Here is a 20,297-nt window from a genome sequence, read left to right on the forward strand (position 1 = left end):
GCAGCAAAGTAGAATCCTCGGAATCTGGGACTTTGAAACTAAAAAAAAATTAAAAATCATGTTTTTGTTAATATTGGCTGGTTCACACGTGCAGCACTTTGTAGGTTTTTGTTTTCAATATTTTAAATAGTTAGAGGCTTAAAAAAATATGGGTTCTTTGGGAAAGTTGACCTTAAATAAGCCAAAGAATCGACTGAGACAATTGGCTCTTTGATGTTGCACGAAGAAGAAGAAGAAGCAGAAAGATGATAATCGAAAAAATCTCCACGGGAAACCATACGGAGAATTCTAAAAGCAATTTAATTATTTAATAACGGTAAGCAGTACAGGGTTGGACTTTTCTTATATATACTGTGTTTTAAGTATAATATTAGAAAATAAAATTTCGAATAGAAATATTGTATTTATTTATTATTTATATATTATTATTATTATTATTTTATTACGACTCTTAACAACCCGTACATTCTAATAAAATTGCTTCGCCACCAGGAATCAAACGCAGCCACCCTCAGCATGGTATTGCTTTGTATAGCTATGCGCCTTACCGCTAGGCTAATGAGGGCCCCAATATTTATACAGTATCCCCCCGCTTATCTGGACCTCACTAGTCCGACGACTCGTTAATCCGGATCTCGCTAATTCGGAATTTTCCGGATTAAAAAGTATCAACACCCATTTAAACACATTATGCTGTCAGTTTTCAAATTTGTGCTGTGATTTTGTTTTGGTTCATTTGTATGGATTTGACAGTCGGATTAACGAGAGAAACCCCGATAGTCCGGCCATACATTTGTCGGATCAGCGGGGGTATACTGTACTTCAAACTAAGAAAATCTGCATGCTGTTTCCACCTGAAAAAACACGTAAATTTTTCCACCTGAAATTGACGTAAACATTATACAATATAAGAAATTTCCGAACCCATACTGCTAACCGTTTTTATTTAAATTGCTTCTAGAGTTTTTGAAGAGTTTCAAAATTTTCTACGTATGCTTTCCTGTGCAATTTTTTTTGGTATCATCGTTTCTGTTTCTTCTTCTTCATGTAACAATATATGGACTGCCATATATGTCTATTCACAAAGATTCAAAATTTGATTTGATATTTAATATCTTCAAGTTTAAAACATGTCTTCAAATCTGGCATCTCTGGCTGCTAGGGCTAATCGAAGCGCCGCTTCAACGAAATTTCAGTTTTGACATCTTAATTCACTACCACTACTTTGGAAATATAAACAAAGCCGAACAAATATCACACATGCATACAAATCTATTTTACAAGCAACATAAATCGAGGGGCATATGGAAGGAACCACACCATAATATGTAATTATTGTGCTTCCAGTTGAAAACCGAAGTGAGCTCTCGCGACAATTGAGTTTTTCCTTATTTCCTGATGTCGCAACTGCATCGCGACTAGTGCGCATCTATGCCACCGTCGTGCGCCATGATGCGCACTAGTCGCGACGTAGTTGCGACAAAAGGAAACGTGAGAAAACTCGATTGTCGCGAGAGCTCACTTCGGTTTTCAACTGGAAGTACAATACTAGTTACTTGATTTGTGTTGCGCTTTCGGCTTTCTTACTATAAAATGAGCTACTGTTACTAGACAGTTACTTCGGAAATTAATTTATTTCCTACACTACAAAAATTCCACACATTTTTATTGGCAAAAATCCATTAATTTAATTCATGATTCTTATTAGTGCACACATAACCACTCTCCACGCGAAGTACAAATATAATCTATAATCAAATAAAATGTATGTGTGGTCTCTAATATGCAGTTATTGAATTTATGTGTGGGTACAAATTGCATATATTTGGGTCGCCAAATTGCAAAAATTTATGTGTGCGACAAATATATTCAATATAAAGAATTTTTTCGGTGTACTTGGAGCTTTATGCTGACTTATATTGGAAAAACTATAAAACAAAAAATCACAAATCAAGACAAAATTTTCAAAACGACTTATCTGCTTTTGTAAACAAAAACTCAAACGACGATTTGACGAATCTGATAGCTCTCCCACGCAAACCAACACCATCAATATGTAGGTGAAGGTTTCCGCTACCTGTTGATGGTGTTGGTTTGCGTGGGAGAGCTATCAGATTCGTCAAATCGTCATTTGAATCTTTGTTTACAAAAGCAGATAAGTCGTTTTGAAAATTTTGTCTTGAAATCAAAGATTACTTTTTTAGTTATTTTCCTCATCAATTTTAGAACCCCTTGCAGCCGGGATCGAAAGGTGTTGCTCCTCCGTCGCGTCGCGAGGTTCGCAAACGTACTGCTGCGACCTGCGTGCGACATTGCGGCCAGTTCAGTGGCTGAAAAGCAGTGGCTCGGTGTGTTTGTGCGCGAAGAAACGTCGCTCGTGGTGTTTATCGCGGGTCCAGCAGCGGTTTTCATCTTTTCTTCATCATTGAGTGGCTCGTCTGTCACTGCAGACTCAAGTGTTCCGTGCGGGTAAAAAGTGTACGTATTAAATAATCTGCTACTCGGTTCGGGTTGCTTGCGCTGTGAAGTGGATGGTAGAGTGGCCAATCCGGGTCACGGAGTGCAGTGGAAGGAACAGTGCGAATTTCATTAGGCAAGAACACGGCGGAAATTATCGTTCGGAAGATTGGATCTGTCAAAAGTGCGGAATAATTCAAGCTGGATGTGCGATTGCTGCGATTGTGTTGATGACGGAAATTGTAGTGTCGAAGTGAGCTGGGCTGGGAGGATTTTAGTCGAAGGGTAGACGAAGCAGCCTTGCATAGATAAAGAAGTGCAGAGATCAAGGTCTCGTTTGTGAATTTTACCTTTACCAGAGTGTTGAGTGAGCTCAGCGGATGTGGTAAAATACCCATTATTTGGATACTATTTGTTGATGGTGGAGAAATATAGCCTTCCGGAGAAGCATTACCAGCCCGGAGGAGATATTAGGGCTCTCATAGAACAGGTAAGAGTAATTTGTGTAATCCAAGATTCTGTAGAATACAAGTAGTACCTATTTTCATTGAGTAATAATGATGTTTGTAAACTACGCAAGAGAGACCTAAAATGGAGAAAATATGCATGACTCAAACCAGTCAGTCTTCAAAACAGATCAAGCACAAAATGCAAAGGCAAGATCTTGAGGCAAAGTATACCAGGGTTGGTAGCGAAGGAAGTTATAAGTTCTGTTCCCTTTTCCATTAGTCGGGGTTCTGTTGAATCGCATCAAGCACCAATAACAAAATGCTCAATGTTTTTTCTAAGCTTATCTTCAACAGTATTTTGTTTGGAAGGCTCAACATTTGTTAGCATAACGGAGCCGTATTCAAGTTATTGGATTTATTAATTTAGGAATCTTGTTATTGGTGATTTTGCTTCTTGATTTGGTACCTATAAACCAATTCAAAACAATCAAGATTGATGACATGTTAGGAAAAATAAGTTCAGAATAAAAAAGAATCGGGTGTACTCGTGATCCTACCCAGTCTATAAGTTTCTCTTTCGTACAAAAGCAAGTACACATCCTTGTAATTCGAGTCTTGGAACAGCTTGTGATTTCAAAGGAGCAACACTTGATTTTCCCAGAACCAATGCAACATGCGATTTGAAAATTGTGCACCAAGTAATTCACGCTGGAAAAGGCTTTATTGTTTGCGTCCGAAAAGACATGAAGCGCTACACTTGTAAACGATGATATATTAGGGTAATATTTATAAATATGTTGGTATTTAATTTTCACTAAAAGCTGCTGTTTGTTGGAGCTATTAATTCGATTTCGCGAGTCCATCGGCCCAAGCAGTTCGTAGACGTTATAAAACTGGAAACAATATCTTTGAATGGATTTTGATAGGACGTAGTACATTTAGGGGACTAAAATACCCATCAAAAACTACAATAACTGCAGCTTAGTGGAAATGTCAGTTCCAGATCGGTCACCGTTGTCGAGCTTCAAGCTTGGGAAAATTCAATTCGATAGTAAGGTCCTACTGTAAACCGAAAACATTCACATGAGTCAGCTCTTAACGAAGGTTTGATATAATTCAATACGGTATTCAAATTGGTACCATATTTGACAAGCTTGAATCTACCTCGTCAATGATCATGCTCACCTGGTAAAACTTTTCTTTGATAGCTGTCCCTGTCTTTTGTTTTGTCTCCTTTCATCAATACTGTCGTGTCGTTACAAAAAAAAAGCGGCAAATACCAGGTGTTGAATGTTTGATTCATTTCCTTGATAACGGATGCCAAAATCCTCAACTTTGTTTAATGTCTTCAACAGTTCAGCCAGTTCCAAATCTTGATGATTCCAGTAATGAAAAACGTGAAATCGATCAGAAAGTTTTAGCTATATCAGGTTCTATTTTTCCGAGGATTGTTCAACAAAGGTGGGACTACGTAAGCTTTAAACTTCTTATTGAATATTGCACCGTTTTAAATGGAACGATAAGACCAACAGTGATGGCAGAATCATGCTCAAGCATGGAGTATGGATTTATTATCCATTGTTTTAAGAAACGAAAGAAAATTCGATTATTTCAATGAAGAACACGTAGAAATCATGCAATGATGCAAATCGTGGTTCAAATCATGAACGATTATCTGGACTATGAGTTGGGTGTGGTTTGAATCGCGCTTAATTTGAATCGTGGATGACATTTGATAATTTGAGTTCATACTAACCCTGAAGACCACATTTCGAATTGTCTCCAGTTTCTCCTAGTCAAGAAAGGGGTACAAGCTTTTGATCAAGACTTACACGTGGAAGGTTCCTGGGGGCTCTTGGAATGTTATTGTAGAAGTAAATATATAATTGCCATTATTGGCGTAATCCACGTTCACGAACTATAAAACGATTCAGAAGCGGTATAGTTATTAGCATTTTACTGAACTGATTTCGTTTTTTCTACTCTATGGGGTCGTACACTTATTACTTAAGCAATTTTTCTGGGTTTTTTCGACCCCCTCCCCCCATGTAAGATTTTTTCATACAAATGATTTTTTATTTATATGGAGCCTTATAAAAATTAACTTAAAAACAACAATAGCAACCTTGTCCTTGCATCCTGATCTGGATTCTAAAATCCATTCATCGGCTAATGTCTGATCCTCTTCTGCTTCTTACACGCTAACGCCGCTACTGGTGCCTTCCTCTTTACACTCCAAAAACTCCTCTCGTTCATAGAGTCCAAACATCTCGCTCTTGGAACATCGTGCTCCATCGTTAAGTTCTAAAGAATCTTTGCATTGAGATTTGTACCAATTGGTAGTCCGTTTGACTCCTGATACGTCCATGCCCATGACCATTGGCTGCTCATTTCACTTTGTGAACTCGATCATCATTATCAACATCAATAACATGCAAGACAAATGTCCAATCGGCTGCAGCTTCTAATTTGTCGGCTATACGGCTGAACAATCTTCAAGTCTCAATTTAAACAGATTTCAGCGACTATTCTTCAGATACTTTCCGCTGTCCTGGAAGGCCGTTCTGAGACTTTACCAAGCTTCTTTGGTTGTTTGAACTTTTTGGAATAGATTATATTTTGTACCTTTCGAAGCTCAGCTAAATCGTCCCTAAAGCACGAACCTACCGGTCCTCGCTAATCTCATCATCAGCAGGCGAATTCACAGCTCGCCAGCTTTGCTCATTATTCATCGTTATCCACATAGTAAATGCCAACACAACCAAATCTCCACACTCTTTCAACTTCTCCAGAGACTCTGCTGGAACTCTCTTAGTTGCTGATTTCCGCAATAGTCTGACTGTCAGTAGGACTGGTTTGAACAGGAACCTTTAGTGATATTTTCTTCTCAACCAGAGCTTCAAATAGGATATGAAGTAATCGTGATGTATATGAAATATTTGAACAGGTAGAACGGAACTGCCACTAGAAAATTGACATGTTTACATGCTCTGTCCCTTCTATTACAATCGAGACGCCAACTGACTATTGGTTTTGCTGCGTCTTGATTACATTTGTACCTAGTACAAAGCATAACGCTTTCTTCGCATTCCTCTCTGATCTAAAATATAATTCACCTTACCAACCCTGGCTGGTTAAAACGGTTTCGCATCAAGTTTGAAAGAATGTAGAAAGAATGCCTGAAAATAATCCATCACCACCAGCACTAAATAGCTCGGCAGCTCCGCCGCAGATGATGATGGTGCAGCGGCGAGCGCTCAGCGCTTTAAAATTGAATCTATTTATAGTAACGAAAGTGTGACGTTCGGGAATCAAATCCATGGATGTATGTTGCCATAAACAGTTGTCGTCATCATCGTTGTCCCCAAATCTCTGCCGTCGGTGACTTCGGTCTTGGATGCATCTAACTCGAGCCGCTTAGTCGGTATATGTTGCTCGGTGGAGCAAAAACTGCTACACACTCGGGAGAGTATCGATTTCCCAACGGCTACGAGTATACTACGATAACAGCAGCAGCAGCAACAAACAACAACATCATCATAAGGTTTCGAACCGGTTCGAGGATGTTTCAAGGTTTCTAAGGTTTCCTCGATTTCCTGCGATTGTTTACCCGCGAAACCTCGAGACGGGGAGAGGTGCATACACCTTCAAGGCGCTTTCGAGCTACACGGTACGACGATGGCACTGGTATTGAATCCCTTTGCCACTGAGTAGCCGGCGCGTTTCCTCTTTCTGCATATTAAGTGGTAGCGAATTACCCTTTGCACTTGTTACTCGCTCGAGACTGTATAGATTGGTGAACTTTTCTTCAATCGCTCGCAGGTACCTAGTTGTTGATTAGTTGGTGACGATGATGGTTGGATTTTCGTTTAATATTCATGGATGCCAGTAATAGTTAAAATAATACATGGTTATGGAAATTTGATCCACCAGTTTTGCATAGAACTAGTATCACGTTGATCTTTGTTGAATGATGAATAAACGTTTGGTGTCATTATTTTTATTATTTCGAATGTCATCGCAGTTACTAAAAAGTAACTTCAAGCGGTGAAAAGATGTCCTTAGCAACAAACTGGGGGTCGTGATAGTTCCATGCAAATTAAATTCGGGAGATATTTCTACAAAGCTGCATTAAGACAAAAGTTAATTAAATTCTCTTTAGAAAATTATCAAAAAATATTATTTTCTTAAATTTAAGCACCTAAGTGAAGTTTGCATATTATTTAATTTATATAGCTCAGTATGGACTGATCGCACATGTTTATGGTTGCTACTTTACAAGTCACCAGTATGAGTGATTTTTAACAATGAATCATTGTGTCACAATCAAAGATGTATAGATGATTAGTTTGTGAATGTTGCTGACTGAAGACCGTAATGTTCATGTGTCTTAAATCATTTCTAAATAATTTTTAAATCGTTTCTGTAACTTCATAAAAATCCAAGAAAGTCATATTTGGAAGAAGCACGCTTCTTTAAATGAGGACTCGTTTTGTTAAGTGATGTGGCCGTGCTAGTTTTTCCTACATTGTAAATTTAATAATTTACTCAGAATCCATATTCAGTAGTCTGGGTATTTTCGGTGTCTGCTACACAGAGATTCTTTCGAACCAGTTGTTTACAATGTGTTGATCGAACCCGAATCGGATACTGACAGTGAATAAACGCCATACACGAGCGAAATCAATTGCAGCACCGCCGGTGGTCGTTTATCCGTCTGATGAATATTTTCGGATCAAGAGAAAACAAAAACCACATTTTGAACAGTGTAGAGAAAAGCACGTCTTTGGATCGAAACAACCGCATTACGCAAGATTCATGCACTTCTTCAGCTGATAAACGCAATAAACCTGCGTGAAATATCACTTTGATTCGGTTTGTTAGCGACCACTTAAGTAGGCAGGTAGTGCAAAAGATTATTTTGCCCAATAAAGTAGTTTTTTTTTGGAATTTAACCTATTTTTGCACATTATATGAACGAATAACAATCACTTATTGAGCATTCATATTAAATCCAGTATTATCATTAGTATAGTGACACAATAAGGCAAAGACAAAGGTGCTGTTTGAACGAGATGGCGCCACAACATTTAAAGTAAAATTAATTTCCTTATATGAACAAATCATCCGTTCTCATTAACTACGCATCGCATCAATATGAAACCTAGGTCAAAAAGCAACAAATAATTTTTAGATTTTTTGTTCCCACGACTTGTTTTACAGTTCTAAACAATAAAAGAGATTTCATTGTACCTCCATACTAAATTCTAGCTGTATACTTTCAATTTCTTCAAGACTGTTCTCCACCTCGTGTGTGTGGAAGGAACATTGAAAGCTTACGATATCGAACCGCAGATGTCACTAGTGTATATGCAATATTACATTGATACAAACATGCAGCAACACCACCTGTCGCCTGATAATCGAAATATTGCAATAATACCATCAGGTGTAGTAGCTGTTGTTAAAATATTTAGGAAGGGCCTCAAGCGGAATTTTTGCTAGAATGCAACTGACGATCTCCTATTAACCAAAACTTTTTTGAACTATATTTAGAAAACTTGTTGCCAAAATACGGCTGACGATTTTCACTTGAAGCAGCACATTATAATTGACTACCTTAGGTACGGCTTTTACAAACGATTTACAGAGAATAATGCACCAACATTTCATGGGCTGAAAAAGCATCCAACACCAGATCTGAGATTAGGAAAATTGGCCGAACATAAAGTCCATTTCACACGAAACTTTTGAAATAAATTGTGCTCAATTATTGTTGTTTTTTTTCGACCACTTGGCGTAATAACCAAAAGTAAGAAAGCCGTTCGGTGGCATAATTTCGGTTAGAACTTCAATATATGAATATTTAAAACGATAAATGTGCTCAACCAAAGCATAATAGGCTAAGGTTTGAGCCATATACTCTAGGTCGTCAATTCGTCAGCTGAGACCTCCAACTCACCCGAGCAGCTGTTCGGAGTTCGATGAATATTGTTCGCATGCTCGTTAACTGCTGCTCTAATTGTGCGAGCTGACGAAGCGGCGATCGATTTCAGCGGACCTAACTTCAGGAGTTATTAAACGATCCTTAGAGTCATTGTTGTTAAATGGAAGCAAATGTGAAATTCCCCGAGGTTTGGATTTTGAATTTAAGTCAATTTTTAGAACGGCATAACACTGTATGGACCAGCCAGCGTGAACCTTTTTTCACTGTTTTTGAAGTGAACCATTCTAGCCTTGTTTGTCATGCGATAGCAACGAATCTCAAGTACAGACAGTTTTGTACGTTGATACTGCCTGCAAGTTACATTCCGTAGATGAACAAAAATCTTTGGTAAGTGTATAAATGGTTAGGTTTTGCTTCCTGCCGAGATGTATTGATACTTATTGCTTCCAGACTATCAAGATTACCTTTTAGATGGAATTCAGCTGCTGGGCTAGGTCTATGAGTCAACACACTGTCGTAGTTGCAGCCAGTTTACTTGATAGTAGTTTCTTTGGAACTGCTTTTCCGCCACCATAGGATAGTGATCCAAACCCTGGTTGCGAGGATTCGTAGATAGTTGTAGCAGCACAAGCAACACCACTTGTTTCTCAGTGAGTAAAATCAACCTGGTGTGACTTACTAAAGCTTGTTGCGAGTTGAGTTTGTCCCAACATTTACAATTTATGCTGTTGTCTTTTGCAAAGTGGTAGTTTTACTTTTGCTGGTCATTTTTGGAACACCTTTATAACCTAAAAAGCGCCTATGAAAAGAGCCTATTCGCAACATCTTGCGGCAACATTGAAAATAAAAACACTAAAATCAACTGGGAATCGAATCATGGTCCTTGAAATTTGCAACCCACTTCTATAACCATCACACCATCAATTCTATTTGGAGGTTCTGCCCACAAGTGCACTACATAAACAACAAAGTCATTTGTAACCTCATTGTACTGTTGAAAATAAAATGCTACTCAGTTGAGCTCAAAGGCTCAAAACGTTTTGCAAAATATCAGAAACATTGTGGTAACAGCAATGAACAGAAGAGTTTTTATTTGTGCATCTTTCCGGTTTTGTTTCTGATATGAAACACATTGAATCCATAATCATTCAAGAAGTCAGATGTGAAGCAGATTGTGTGTTTGATGTTGTGTGACATGATGTATTACCAGAGTCTTCAATGCAATTTATAAAGAACAAGCAGCTATTTGAGAGACGTTGCTTGGGAGGTAAAGCTAGAGCTGGAGCAAACCGACGTGGACGCCATTGCCGACCGATTGTGCAGCAGTAACGGTGGACTGGAAGGACTGGAATCATTTCACGGGGAGCCGGGATCATCTGATGGTTCACTTCATTGATCAATGGTGCATGGTTCTTCCTTGGAAGGTTTCTGGTGGCAGCCTTCTTCCATATTTCCAGAAATTCTGCCCACTGTGGGCAACCAGGATATCAAAGTTGAAGTACTTGCGTGAGATCGCGGTGCGCTGGCTTGTAACACTCCCAATCAACGACGGTATATTAAATCACTCCGAACAGCTTTAGGTCCTTCCAGGTGATGGACACGAGTTCTAAATGGATCAGATAAAGCTGGTCACGATATTCATGTTCCTCAATGATCAAGAGAGGCAAAATTGCATAAAATACTATAAGCTGAATAACTTTTCCAATATACCTTCTAAATATTCATATTTTTCACGGAAACGTATGATTTGATGTAGGGGAAGAGGTTCGGTTGCAAACACTGTTTCACCGGTTATGAGCACCCCTACGTATCTTTTGACAAATAACAGATGAGATGCTGTCATTCTGACAGCTGTCATTTGTTTGCTATAGTAACATGTTGTTTTGTGCTCAAAATCAAACCAAATTCTTTGAACTAAGAACAAAACACTTTTTTACAAGAAAAACAATACGAAAGTTTTTTCACCTTTTGTAACGTGTCAGAAATTAAAGTGATTTAATTGAAAAAGAGAGTTTTGATACGTATTTATGCAGTAAATTTAACTCTTATTTTATTGACAAATCAATCCCCTAACTTATTCATAATGACGTTTCTATGTTGTTTTTATAATTATTTAGACATAATTGATAGATATAATGAGTTTAATTTATATTTTGATTTTTGGGCATGTCTAGTTATTGTACACACACGTTTTGGAACTAAGCAATGGCCGATTTACTTGCAACAAGTTTCATTCAACGAGGAATTCTGTTTTATTGTTTTATATCAGAAAATGGTAGGATCGGACTACGGGATCAAAATTTATGGCAACAAAATATTATTATTTTAATATGAACAACAAAAGCTAGGGTGATTTATCAGGTTTTTTTTACTGTGATGCATATGAATGAATCAGTGGCGTCGCGTAACCTCACTTTTTACCTGTGCACTGACCCAAAAAATGAAAATTTTGATATTTTGACAGCCCAAAGGGAAAATAAAATTATCAGAGTCGTTTAAACTAATCAAAATCTAGATATTCTATGCATTTCCGCACACTAATTCCTTAAATTTAAGTCCAGTGCACAGGTAGATTGAGGTTAGGGAAACGCCACTGAAATGAATGCAATAAACGTAAACCAATGGAAAAACTGATATCCATTTACCTTCAATGCAATTTTAGACCTTTCTTATGTGATTGCTTGCAATCAATTTCTCCCTAATGCACAAGAAAGACATCATCACTGCTAGGTGGATTGATATGACTTTTTTAGTGCTCTCTGACTATTAAAATAAAGAAATTATTCCTTTCTGGACTACTTGAATGACTAATTGCTCCAGAAATTTTTCGGATTACTCAGAACCTATACTCCCAAGTAACAATTGAGGTTGTATCAGAGTTATAGCGTTCTTCAAAACTTAATCTCAAAACCTTCCATGCAGTCCTCGCAGTTTCCACATACTTCTGTAGATTTCTAAATAACCATGTTACAGACAGTTGGCCCAGTTTTATTGCAATCATTAAAACCTGATATGCGTTCCGGTTCAGAACCAACGGTTTTATAATATACTTCAAGTCTCACATAAAACATGCAACATAAAACCTCCTCCAGACTTGGTGGTTTTGAGAACCACTATATAACTATGATACAACCACTTCATGACTATGATACAACAAATAAGCCGACAATTAGACAGTTGTCAACTCAGGTTGATATTTGTTTATTGTTTGTACTCGAATAAAAATATGTTTTTCTTCCTGCATTACATGGATTACATGTCAACAACAAAAATATAAAAATTATTATCATCCATGTTCAATAAAAGTTCATATCTGGCTTTTAGTGTTCTATGCATGTTTGAAGGCATGCCAGGGATTTTTTTATGGTGAAACCATGATAAATAATCAGTATTTTAACAATGCGCTTCGTTAATTTGTTATTATTTAGAATTTTTCAAGTTTAATTTATTGCCTTCAATTTTTCAATATTCAATTACTTTCGAAATAATTTCAATGAATAATCACTGTGTATATAAAATAATCAAAGCATTAATCTTAAAACTTATTAGGATGACCAATTTTACCGTTTGAAAGGTGAAACATGAATATGCATAATATTTCGATTATGAAATTCATATTTTTTTCATAACGGCGACATTTTTTCGAATAAAACATTGATTGCATAAAATATGCCTCTATTTAACCTGAACTGGCCCTATCTTGGCATTTCGAACAACTAGCGGTTATATCTTGGCCTTTCTCAAGACCATATTACGACTTGCATGTTTTATCTTGGTCAAACTAAAAGCTTGGTAGTTTTATATATAATGACAACATGACAACGTAGACAGATGTAAAAAAAATCATAAACAAACTGAACTATTTTGCGAACTATTTATGATTTTTTTCAGCAGGAGTACGCATGTTGACAAAAAGAAGCGACGAAATTGGTGCCGTATTTCTTTGCTTCCCGATAAGATGAATGTATGTTCAGTGAGTGAGATGGGAATCGGAACAGTTCCCCTACATAATTCACGACATAGTAAAAACTGCCAATGTTTTTTATTTTCATTTTCGACTGAAACCGAAATGTAAAGATTTCCGCGGGTCAATCAATTTTTGCTGAATTTGAAATTTGGTTTCTATCCATAGTAGTAGTTTAAAGCTTCGTATTCCTATGCAGGATTAAAGGTTATATGTGGGTTTTATACAGGACTCTACGAAGCTTGGCAGCTTTTATAAGTCTTGTTTAAAACCAACATATAACTTAACTGCTGGTTTCATGTCAGTTCCATTTATTAGCTTTGAGGAGGAACACAGGAGCATTAGAAAACCTAAAGAGCTGTGGTTGTATATTGGAATTCAAAACGTAGTTCTCAAGTACTCTTACGGATCTAATTAAATGACAACTATATAAAACCAAAATAAAACTTTAAGCATTTCTACCTGCCGTAATAAAACCTCTATAAAACTGGCATAAATCTTCGAGGCATTGCGATTGTTACTTGGGCTGTAACCCCTTTTAATCTAAGGACTCCAAAGAGCATGTATCATATTTAAAATTGGTTGATAAATCATTGATATGCGTGATTTTTAATTCGTTTTGCAATGTGTTTAAATGATTTTGCCTATCTGTCTCCATACCAAAAATTGATGTAGAGGATAAAAACTCACCAATCATCAAAGGAAGAGCATACAAATGTATACCAGTTGAGCTGTACCTTTGTTATAGCGTAATTATTCATTATTTTTATCTTTCAATTTGGCGAATGGCTTAGATTGCCATCAATAGGTATTTTCCCCTAGTTACATGTGCAATGCATATTTGCTGTTTCTCGGCCAATCGCGACTAGCAACTACGATGTGTACAATCAACAAAGCCAAGCTAATCTAATATTCGCAAATTACCCATAATAATAAACTTTAACATTGTAAAAAAGCAAAATAGTTCAACGGTCAAAACATATTGGATTGTTTAACTTCGGCAAATATGAACACCACTCACTCCATTAAATGCAAGGTTCCAAGTTTGCTTAGTGATTGAAATGTATTCATTGACGGAGACGCATTAATGCAGCGTAATCTCGAGACCCATGAGTTGCCGTTTTTTTTTATTTCTGAGTTGTTTGACCTTAGTTGTAGCATCTGCATCCGACCTCGAATGACTGGATGATAACAGCTGAAAGGTAGGAATGTGCTGGAGCACGATGGGCCCGGTTCACACTGCACGAGCAAATATGAACAAATTCCATTTGCTTCAATGTTTATACGTTCGTGAGATTACGGAAAAAATCGGTGTAGGTAGATTGCACGTTGCGTGGCATTTGCGTGCAGCGGTCAACAGTATCTCACTTTGATTCGCTAGGTTATACCTTCCAGCCGTGGTGGAGGTTGCGCTGCTTCACAATCAGCATGCAAAGAAGCAATAATCGATGGCATTTTATGCAAATACGTGATTCGATTACCCCGCTGCAACTTATGCGCACACACCTCGTATTCCCGGTGAGTCGTCTGTTACATTAGGCGGTGAATTTCTGGTAGTACCAGTAGAGTAGATCTGCTCGTTAGTTATGGCTATGGATACAATTGGTTTTAAATATATGCAATTTTCCGCAATGTGCTTTATTCGACAAACAAAAAGCATATTGCTGGATGTTACATGTTGGGAAGCATTGGTTATGGAAAATTCCACAAATTGCATACTGATAGTTGTTATGATTCCAACTCACTAACTTCTTCGGTTTGAAAACCTAGATTTCCATAAGTTATTATACTGCGAAATTGTTTCAACTTTCCTACGATTAATTCCATATTAATAGACAAATAATCAACCTTCCGATTATTCTTTAGTCGCACATAAGACGTTGCGAAAAAGATTCCTTGAATGGAAATTGATATCATGCTGAGGCGATGCGACCGGTTCACATGATCGAAAGTGAGTATAGGTTAGCTTGCCATTGTGTCTCAGATGTGTCTGCCTTTCTACCCCTAATATGCGTTTAGGTCACATATTATCGGCATTGTTTCACCGCAGTATGTTGCCTAGTCTCCATTAGACAGAACGTGAGGAATTGCTAACGACGCCTGTCGGATAAGCGGTGGGGAGTGTGTCGTGGAAAACATCTGGTTTCATCTTCGGGTAAGCTTGGGAAAAGTGCCTTCACAGCTTCTATCCCACTCGAACTCGGTGTTTCCTGCATTATTATTATTATTTTTATCATCGCCATTTCTAGACAACACGCGCGCCAAGTTGGAACCAACCCACTTTAATTGGAGTACAGCCCCTTCCCGTGCCGCACACAATCATTGTCGTCGTCGCAGTGGACGCCGTTACCTAAGGGACCAGTAAAATTATTATATTTTTTTTCGCAGAAAAAGTCACTGTGAGATGGAGGATAGCAACCGGGTGCTGGCTGAATGCATTTCCTTCTTAGAAATAGCTCCATCCGGCTATCAGGCGGTTGTTGGGGTCTAGCGACCTTGATTCTGTTTTCACTCCTTTGTGTTGCTTGCTTTAGTCTTGAAATAGATAACATTTTCATTAATTGGGGTTTCCCGTGCACGCTTGTGCGGCACACGTTGAGCTATATTGCGCTACATAGTTGACATCTTAATGGAAAGCTGATATAGTGATATGGGGCTACTTCAGGTATCGTGCTTCCAATATGAGATACGCTGCGAAGTTTCTTGACTGTTATGACAGTAGATGCAATGGAAATATGAACGGCGAACTTTTTATTATAGGATTATGCCACGTTGCATGTTAATTGCTGAAGACAAGTGATTGACACTTTTTTCCTACCCATGCTGCAGACTCTCGTCATGCTAACCCCAAAAAGTAAGAAAAAAAAATCGCCCTCGCTAATTGAATCCATCAGTGTTCGTGCCCGTTAATATCTGAAGCTATTAGACACGTTGATGTTGTTTGTAGATATAAACAGACCCTAAACGAGGACATGTTTAAGGTAGTAAAACAGTGATGACGATTTTTATAAATGGAGCTGTCTGCCTGCCTTAGTAGTAGACTATTTGAAGGTTATACCACAGACATACAGATGTAACAGTTACAATGCCTTCAACTGGCGTACTCGATATGGAATGCAACGATGTGCAACATTGTGGATAGCTAGCGTCTGCCTCTGTGTTAAATTTAGAAGTTTATTTACACTATGATACACTTCATTGTTTATTTGAATTAACTTTTTTGCTTCTGATTCGAATTAATTTTATTCATGATCACGAATCTAATGAACTAATAGCGCTTTAACTTGGTTCACTGATTCAACGGAAATTTACCTACGTTAACACTTGTCGGAAAATCTCACCGTCGTTAGTCGCTTGCAATGCTTAGAGACTCTATTCTTGTAAACATCATAAATCGTTGAGTAGAATCAGGTACTGTAATATTAACGTACGTTTCGCTCCCACTCAGTTCCGACGTGTTTGTGCATATGAGCATCCCGATCTGAATAAACATTTTCGTGTGTTTACATATCCGATTGGAGTCATCAACAAAGATTTTATCGACATTTCAGCACCAACTGGAAATCCCCATCCATCACAACAGCAACCGAATGTATGAACAGCTGACCGGCAACGACCGTTCAATGTGTAATGGTTGCATGCGATCAATTGTTATTCGCTACAGGTTAATCGACATTGACTTCAGTATTGCTTGAACTAATTAGCACCTTATTGAAAATAACATCATAGTAAGTGCTCTATAAAGTTTCCAAGCATATGATGCGATCACCAATGAGGAATTAGTATTGTAACCGTTCGCTAAATCGTCTCAGGGAATTATTAAACTTTGGTGGCTTTAGCGCCACTCTCGTGTACAAGAGACCACCTCTGTTGACTTGACTGTCTTTTTTTGAGACAATTCCTCAGGGGAAATCCTGATGACGAGCTCGGTGGTCTAGTGGCTACCGCTTCTGCCTTATAAGCAGGAGGTCGTGGGTTCAATTCCAGGCTCGTCCATTTCCTACTTTGTATTTCTATCTTAGTTCTTTCTGAGTTTCACGTTCTACCAAAACGATTCCAAAACCTTCCACACAATCCCAAAACCTCCCGTGGCACCTATGAGGGGTCGTAGAGTTCTCTGCATCTTTCTTAAGTAGGTGTCCAACTAATCATCCTTCCCATTCCTCAGCATTCGCAAGAACGTGGCCAGGACAGATCTCGACTATTGGAGAGTGCATTGCTTCCATCTTAGAGGTAAATGATTAGTCCCAAATCATTACCTGAGGTAACGGATGAAATTGATGCTACTCTCGTACAATAGTCTTGGCTTGTACCACCTACGAATTTGTGCGAATTGCTCAATGCTAATGCTAATGCTAATTCCTCAGGGGAAATCCTCGAACCCATAAAAATGAACCTGAACGTTATGTATGGTCCTAACATAGTTTAATTTATTTATTTTTTTAAGTCAACATCAACAGGCTTATTTATCCCTAGAGATGCTCCTCCTCTTCTTCTTCTTCTTCTTCTTCTTCTTCTTCTTTTTACTGACATTATACCCCCAACTTCGACATTGCCGCCTCGCAGCCTAGTGTTCATTCAGCACTTTCACAGTTATTACCTGCGAGGTTTCTAAGCCAAGTTACCAATTTTGCAATCGTTGTTGCAAATAGGGTTTGGAGCTGTGATTGGGTGCTGAACATTCTCAACAATGTGTTGTGTCGTAGCGTTCTCGGACGAATCTTTCGAATTAAAGTTTATCTGCTCCAGGGTAGAGCCACAACCAATGCGGCCTTGCAAAACGTCCGTAATTAGAAGAGCCCTACTGGAGTTTCAACTATGACGAAGTGGTTCCAAATTTATCAACTGACATCGGGCTTCGCAACTAGGCAGACGCTGTGGATCTCTCCAAGATAGTTTGCACAGAGCGTATCGTAGAAATCGGCGCTGCTCAGATTTAATTCGGTCTGATCCTTTGAGATAGTTTGGGTTCCAAATTGTTTACCAAGGAGCAGCAAAAGGACTTCAGCCAGTAAATGTCGGTAAAGTCCTTCGACATCCGTCGTCCTTCGTCTGCGTTCCGCGTTCGATGAAGGTTTCCCAGAAGCTCATAGTCAATGTTACGTTCACGGAAACGGTCATGTCTTAGATGTTTGACAACCGATCCGTGATATCAATATATCAATCAACTCAGTAAAAGCTATAGTTTCTGTAAAAAATATTACAAAGTTTAAAATTTCACCCATGTGAAAATGTCATTAGACCGAATGGTCATTAGGCCGAATTAGAAGTACGAGGTAAGAAGTGAGAAATGACAAAAGAGACGTGAGAAGGGAGTAGTGAGAAGTAAAAAGAAGTGAGAAGTACGAAGAGAGAAATGAGAAGTGAGAAGTAAGAAGTGAGAAGCGAGCAGTGCAAAGTAAAAAGTGAGAAGTGAGAAATGAGAATTAAGAAGTGGGAAGTAAGAAGTGAGAGGTGAGAAGTGAGAGGTGAGAAGTGAGAGGTGAGAAGTAAGAGTGAGAAGGGAAAAGTGAGGAGTGAGAAATGAGAGGTGAGAAGTGTGAAGTAATAAGTGAGAAGTGAGTAATGAGAGAAAAAATGAAGAAAGATGAGAAAATAAGAAAAAGAGATGGAAGAAAAAAAGAAGAGAGCAGGAAGAAAACAGAGTGAAGGAAAAAAGAAAGAAGATAAAATGAAGAAAAAAGGTAGAAAAAAAAGGAAGAAAGAAGGCAGAAAACAGGAAGAAAGAAATAAGAAAGAAGGAAAACAGAAGGAAGAAAGAAATACAAAAAAAGAAGAAAGAAGGAGGGAAGAAAGAAAGAAGGGAGAAAGAATGAAGAAATAAGGAAAAAAGCAAGAAGAAATATGGAAGAGGGATGAAGAAAGTAAAATAAACGAAGGAGGAAGAAAGAGAATGGAAGAGGAAAAAGGAAAGAATGATTTCTCACTTCTCATTCGGCTTAATGGCCATTCGGCATAATGACCATTCGGCCTAATGGCCTGACACCCATTTTAACATACCCTCAAATTATTCGGAATTTCACCGGTATCCGGAAAACAACAAAAAACTTTTTTTTGAACAAATTAGCACCGAATCTTTCGATTTCTTGAAAAGCCCATTAACAAATTACATAACGCTTGAGGGAGTGGGAGGGGGTCTGCCAGAGCGTTACGGCTCATACCAATCTTAGAAACCATCCGTTAGGAAAGGGTGGGTGGAGGTAAAAAGCTGACAATTTTGGCGTTATGTAATTCATGAATGAACCCTATTACATATCAATAGTTTTTGGCAAAACTCAACACCCTGGGACACTTCCGGTGCGAAAAGTGTAAAGTAGTATTCTATAATTGCTCTTCAAAGTTCGTGCAGTTTCTTAAACAAACGTAAACTTTTTCATACATTCCTGAACATTTTTTTTTCGTGTTTTTTGGCAGAATACGTATTTTTGGACGAGGATTCAGAATATCTAAAAATTTCAGTTTGGCCAAAATGTTACATATGCAGTTTACTAGACAAACGTTTCAATTTTGAACGAGTTTTACAAAACTAGAAGAATTTCTCGCCGAACCCTGCCAGAACCAAAGGAACCAGCTTGCGTTCCACAGAGTTATGGTCATTTGAATTTTGATAAAATTTCGCTTGCCCAATCATTTTGCCCAACCCCTATACGTCTGCTTATCTGTGATAAAGCAATGGTTTTATATCCATCAGGTAACATTTTGAATATTATTTAAAATACATATATGGAGTAAAACGCTGGGGAGACAGCGTGGCGTGCTGTGTTACGCTGTTAAGATCTACCATGGTCTCATTGTCAGCTGAAGGCAAATCCTGACCCAACGAATACCTTCCCCAATATCCAACTACGTGGTACTTATGAGGGTGTCGCTGAGTCAAGGGCCTTTCATTAAGTCAGTACTACATTAACACTTCCTCCCCCTCCTAAGTAACGGTGAAGATATGCGTGGTCAGGAGTAGTAATCCTCATGCTTTTGTGATTTTTGTCCTATATTGAAATCAACCATCCACCTTGATTTCTGGTAGTAATCTGAATGGAAAACTCAAAACAAAAACCCTGATTAATCCACCTAGCGGTGATGGTGCCTTTCTCGTGCATTATAAAAAATAGTATTTTGGCCATAACTTCCGAGCCCATAGTCCGATTTGGCCAATTTTTAATAGGAAACAATGAAACAATAATTTAACAATAATTTAACATAACATTGTATGAAAACTCATATGTGAATATGTACATTATGTGGAAGATAATGATTTGAAAAATGTATTGGAGGAGACCACTTTCCCTTCGATGGGACCCTACAGTACGCTAGACTGGTGCTTTAACCAACTAGGCTACGAAGGACCTCCGTCGGCCTTCACAAGCTAGCTGGCTACTGAATGAGCTCGAGATTCCCAAATCGGACGCATAGTCAAATCACTCGCAATCCATTTCTCAAGCCAACACTTCCAGCGAGGTTTCGTGGTCGAAAGGTCTATTGC

At 38.2% G+C, this 20,297-nt stretch overlaps 1 protein-coding gene across 1 annotated transcript in view; it reads left to right on the plus strand.

Moving 5' to 3' along the window:
• Window positions 1-2,240: 2,240 nt before the first annotated feature.
• The window catches only part of LOC134225947 (E3 ubiquitin-protein ligase RNF19B-like), a 198,116-nt gene continuing 180,059 nt past the window's right edge, over window positions 2,241-20,297 (plus strand). Inside the window, exon 1 of the mRNA XM_062706409.1 lies at window positions 2,241-2,947. The gene's annotated coding sequence lies outside the window, so the exon portion shown is untranslated. The remainder of the gene's footprint in view (window positions 2,948-20,297) is intronic.

This window comes from Armigeres subalbatus, chromosome 1 (genome assembly GCF_024139115.2).
Source record: "Armigeres subalbatus isolate Guangzhou_Male chromosome 1, GZ_Asu_2, whole genome shotgun sequence".
In the NCBI taxonomy this organism is placed as follows: domain Eukaryota; kingdom Metazoa; phylum Arthropoda; class Insecta; order Diptera; family Culicidae; genus Armigeres; species Armigeres subalbatus.